At 36.6% G+C, this 5,657-nt stretch overlaps 1 long non-coding RNA gene across 1 annotated transcript; it reads left to right on the top strand.

Moving 5' to 3' along the window:
* Positions 1 to 873: 873 nt before the first annotated feature.
* On the top strand, positions 874 to 1,372 carry LOC114533390. Its single transcript, XR_003688052.1, has 4 exons — positions 874 to 913; positions 980 to 1,088; positions 1,182 to 1,263; positions 1,336 to 1,372. It is a non-coding gene; the product is annotated as an uncharacterized LOC114533390 (long non-coding RNA).
* Positions 1,373 to 5,657: the final 4,285 nt, after the last annotated feature.

Below are 5,657 nucleotides of genomic sequence, written 5' to 3'. Positions count from 1 at the left end.
CAGTTGTTTAGTTCAAATAATCAGTACTATTTTGATATATTTAGCGTCAAAATCGAGCCTTTAGAAGATTCTTGCCGATTTTTTATATAAACATACCTGATGATATGAATTATCGCATCACCGGCAATAATATTTCACAATAATAAAAATATGGAAAACAAATTCGGGCAAAAAGCCGAAATTCTGACCTACTTCGGATTCGAGCTTGTCTTAAGCACGTGCTTACCAACGGTTATCGCTTAGCACTTATGAAATGCTATTTCTTCCATTCTTTTGCACATCCTATCCCAAAAATTACTCATAATTACAACAGATTGATAACATGTAAAATTGGGACATTTTGAAGACAACAGAGTACCAAAAAAGCGAAAAGATATGGAATTTCTAAAATACATCTTGCTATGGGTGAGTAATTTGAGATAACAAAGCAACCTATTATTTTGATTATTGTTTTTACTAATAATACAAATGCAGGTTATAACTATATGCTGGTTGGAATATACTATTCAAATAATCATTTCAACCGCTATCGTTTAGTGGTATTCCGGGGTCTTTAGCCCAAATATTTCTGAGACATTTAATGTCTTGCTTCTGTGCAACATTATTGTTAGGAGTAATAGCCTATTTTGCTGTACAGTTCCATTTATCATTCATTTTACACTGGTGTTATATAAAATATAATTTTTTTTATTCTCCCTTTCCTATTATGTAATTGCCATTTACCAATATACAGGGGTTGGGGGTATTATGTGAATATGAAAGAAAACAGCCTGCATTTTGTTCTGTATATTCTTTTTGTTATAGAAGTCACAAAATACATGCAGAACGAATATTCAATATATTAGTGTAGCACATAAAAACTCATTATGACAATCGCTATCGGACGTCTATTGCATCGGAGATACGACTTGTGGTAAGCCAAATTCAATGTTATTTCTCGCGATCTTTCTATGATGTCTTACATTGTGGTTTTTTAAAGATTCTTCAATGTTTCCTCAGTCTGCGAGCTGAGAACATCTAGGCCTTGTGGAAGACAAAATTGGAAAAGTTAAATTCACTTCGTATGTTATTTGTTCTGAAAGGAAAAGGTTGGTTAATGATGATAGTGCAACGCATGTCAAGTATTCTGCTTCCAAAATTCCTTTTCTTCTTAGTGTAATACATCCTCATTTTTGTTTTAGTTCTGCAGAAGATAAGACAACCGGGATTGTCTCACTGCCTTACAACGAGGCAATGAATGTTATTCTTGTGTGCTTACAACAGGTAAACTTTTCCATCATAATATATCATCTGGCATTAAGTTTCGATTGAAGTTCAACTTTTTTCATTTTCTAGAAATTGGAATGGGAGGTGTTGTATGTTGTTCTGAGAAACTTTCCAGAGGCACTGCAAGATAAAAACTTGATACATTCTTGAAAGCACTACTTACGTTAAATATGTACAGTGTTATCTAAAATGGTAAGGGAAGTAAAGTTGTGCACTTTTCACACCAAAATCCTGAACTAAAAATTTTACTTTGCATTCAGGTTTGGAATTTTGATTTTCTTCCTGGATTATTTCGTGTTCCTCATGACATGCGCCGACCTCATTTGTACGCTAGAATTTTTCCAGTACGGTTCTTATCATTCAGTTTTGCATCTATCATATTATCTTACCATAACTATACCAAAACCATACCATACCATAACCATACCACAACATATCATATAATCATATCATATAATCATATCATACCATAACTAACCATGACGAAATCATACCATACGATAACCATATCATACCATAATTATATCACACCATACCATACCATAACCAATTTATACCATAATTATATCATACCATACTAATGATTTAATTGGATATTTTATTGTAACATGTGAAGGTATTAACAGAGCTGTGTACGTACCACATTTTTATTGGTCAAGATGAACAGGTAAGAACCTGCTTGACTTTATTTTCAGCGGTTGTCTGTTCTCGCTTAAACGTTGTTGTATATTTCGTCTAGTTTTGTCTGATGCGTACTTTGGAGATTGGTTTGGTTGCTCATTCCGCAACGTTATGCGTATCCTTTCTCACCATATGTATGTTAGAAATGCCTTGCCAGTTATGACAAGGTATGGCTACTTAAGATAGTGTGGAATTTGAGACTTTTTTATGTCCATTAGCACTTTGTGAAGAATGAAGTTGGTTTAAGTAATTGAAGCGTTTTAGAAGTTTATTGCTTTGGAGATATTTGAAATCGAGCCTTGATAATGCACTCAATGAATTTACAGAAATGTTTTTCAACAAACTCCAGCCTAAATGTAACGTCTTTTGTTATGCGAGATACTCCTTCACAAATACAAGATTTTTTGAGCAATTATTTCTAGATTTTCGTTCCTTAGACTGCTCCCAACATATCTGGAAAAGTTTACTAAACTTTCGCCAACGCCTCAAGTTGTCATACCACTGTTAGAATTTCTCTCTGGTATGTTTCTTGAAGTTACGTAAATTAAGAAATCTTTTGCGAAATATCAATGTACCCCCTAAAGAGAGCTAGCTTGTATAAACACACAATCGTATTCGGCGAAAAGTTGTTGATGAGTTGAAAATGTTGAAAATGTTTCACCTTAGATACTCTCAATACACGGTAACTCTTGCTGATAATGTCATTTCATCCTGGTTTGTCAACTGTCCACTGTTGTTAAGAAAGCAATTCGTGCCATTTATTACAAAAGTAAGTCCACATTTCATTCTATTGCCACGGAGATTGCTTGCTAAATTTTCAATAGATATTAAGAAGTGGTCTTTAAACTTTATACAGCTTAGTCAGTGTTGTTACATAAACTTGTCCATTTCATGTTACATAATTTTGCTAATATGGAAGCTCGTTTTCAATCATTTGAAAACTCTGTTAAAATATATGTCCTTGTATTCCTTTAGAGTCTTAACAACACAGATATATCTTCAGATGCTGCAAACCCATACCCTAAAGTCACTAATCCCCCACCAAATTCCAGTCACCCCCAAACTCCCTTGAGAAATCAAAGGAAGACTACAGCAACACACTTAGTTCAGAGATGATGGAAATCGTGGTTGATATGATGGTCAAATATACATTTTCTTCTTATTTGACCCAACCAAAAAGGTCTGTATATTGGTTTCGTATTTTTCTGCACTGTGTTTCAGGAAGATGACTATTTTGTTGTTTTTATAGAACTGCAGTTGTTGAACGACTCCTGCGCAATGGAGCGTCAAGAAGTTGGTTGTTTGGCAATGTGTTGAGCACGGTTACAGTCAAACAAGCGGGCAACTTCGAACATGCCATGCGCATATTGTTCGGCAGGAAAAGTGTTTGTGGGAGATGATTACTGCTGAAGGGCACGGAGCCAGAGGTTTTAAAAGTTGAGCTTAAGAGAAACAAAAACGAGGCCTCAATTAGTCAGGTCAGGAAAATACTTTCAGTATCATTGTTTAAATTGGCATACACTGTCTGCCCAGCGTATTCATGCTTAAACAACAAAATATATTTGCAAGAGCGACCAAGTTTTAATATTCTTCTAGTGAAAGCTCTTAGGAACGTATTTGACATTTCCAGGCTTCTTCAACTGATAGCAAAACTCGTGCAAATGATTCTAGCCAGGTGTCAAACACAAAATTCGATACCACAGCAACTGACCTTCTTACCCGCGATTTAAAGGCCACTGGTACCGTAGGCTCAGTACAGAAATCTTGTGACTCAAGCAATGGGTGCACTTGTGCGTGTGTCAAGGATGGGCCGAGATTCTGGTTCGAAGACCAACCAGACTTACTTCGTGGATTTTGAGATTACAAAGTCGGCCGAAACTCGAAGAAACGCAAACTTCACGACCAGCGGTGGGAAAGACAGAGATTTATTAAATTTAATTCCAAAATAATTATTTTATAAGCCCATTTATTTTCTCAGTCAAATTGTGCTCTGAATGTTTTCGCCCACAACTTGTTAACGAAGTGTCAAACCTGTTCAATGTTTCGGTTGGGCATTTCCTTTGGCGGAATGTCAAATTAATATTGTTGTATTTCAGATGCTTTACCGGCCGAACTCATGAAAGAAGGAGCCAGACAACGCCTTGAAACTACAACAGAACTTCTTAGCAAGAGTGCAGACAGCGATACATTGATTGTAGATCTTATCAAAGATCGCCTCGCATCGTGTAGAGAGGATGAGGAAACTAATATTGAAGATACCCGGGATGATGTTTGTAATGTTAAAACAGATCGGCCATTGTTCGCGCATTTACGAAATGAAAAAAATATGTGCTTACATTTTAAACAACGCAGAACAAAAGGTGCTGCTTACAGAACACGGCAGATCTTCACCCTCGTCAATTTTATTACAAGATTCCGGTCAAAAATTGAATCTTGGGTCGTCGTTTGTTCAACGAACTCGATATTTGATTCGTAGTCCGAGGAATGGACCAAGCGCTTTTATGGTAAGAATTTCTTTTCAAACTTGCTTTGCGTGAAATTTATTTCATGCAAGCACATTCACTATCCATCCCAATATTGCTTCTAACATGACTGGCAGGGAAAGCAGAAAAGAAAGAGATCTTTGATTTAGACTAGCTTTGTTATTTTCAATCGTTTCTTAAGCTTCTTGATTTCGTACCAGATTCCAAAGACAGTGTTTTACACAAGGAAGAAACTGAAGGCAAGCGAAATTACCTTTGCAATATGAAGGAGATATGCATTATAATATGACTATATTTACATATTTTTCTTTCACAGGGAACAGTCAAGACTTATTAACTCGTGAAGAGTTTCAAAAGATCGCAATTTTAAGATCACGAATCATCGTGCATTAATCTCAACATCTGTTTAACTTTAACCTGTTCTTGGTAAATCCTTTCTGGATGCAAGTCCTTTTAAAACTTTTCTCAGTTAACACGAGGATGAACATGATGAATCCGTGAGTTAAGTAATAATAATGATAAAATTGGTCTTACGGACTAAACTGAGCATTATAAACGGGTAAACTCAGAAACCAGTAATCTCAATTTAGCACTTTCAATTACGTAATCTAATCCTCGTGATTGAAGGTGAGGACTTGCAACTTATCTTATTTACTGCAGGGAGACAATAGCGTGGAGCATTCAGAAAATCCAGGTATTATAACAACACGTTTCCTTCGTCGAAATTTAGAGGTAAAGCTCAAAAGCCGAAAGTTCCGCTCAATTAACTAAAAAATTTACCTGTTCACGAGGATGACCGGACTTGCTTTCCAGAATTTGTTGATGTAAACGAAGATTGTGCGACAAATCACGCTATTATCGCTGTCGACGACACTACGTCATTACCTGGTTCTCGTGGGCAGAGTCCCCAAACCCACCTTGAGCGATGTTGTCCAGTCAGTGAGACAAGCAGTTAAACAGTCGCTCGCAACTACTCCGATTTTGTCGCGAACGAAGAGTGTCTAATCTCGGACTTCGTCATCTCCGGGATTAGATGAACCGAATAACGGAAGACGTGGTTAGTAACGACTGAATGATCTTTCCCGAATCGAGTTTAGGATTATTAAAATAATTTCGTGTTTGTTGGGGCTGAGGAAGTATTTTGATAATGAAGTTGACAAGAAAAGCAAGGAGAAGAGGCAGCCCCTGGTGATGCCACGTCAAACATTGTCAGCAGCTAACCAACCT

Source organism: Dendronephthya gigantea, unplaced genomic scaffold, assembly GCF_004324835.1.
Source record: "Dendronephthya gigantea isolate DGI-Jeju-01 unplaced genomic scaffold, DenGig_1.0 000090F, whole genome shotgun sequence".
NCBI classification, from domain to species: domain Eukaryota; kingdom Metazoa; phylum Cnidaria; class Anthozoa; order Malacalcyonacea; family Nephtheidae; genus Dendronephthya; species Dendronephthya gigantea.
The sequence above is the reverse complement of the archived record's forward strand: the minus strand, read 5'-3'. Positions and strand labels throughout refer to the sequence as shown.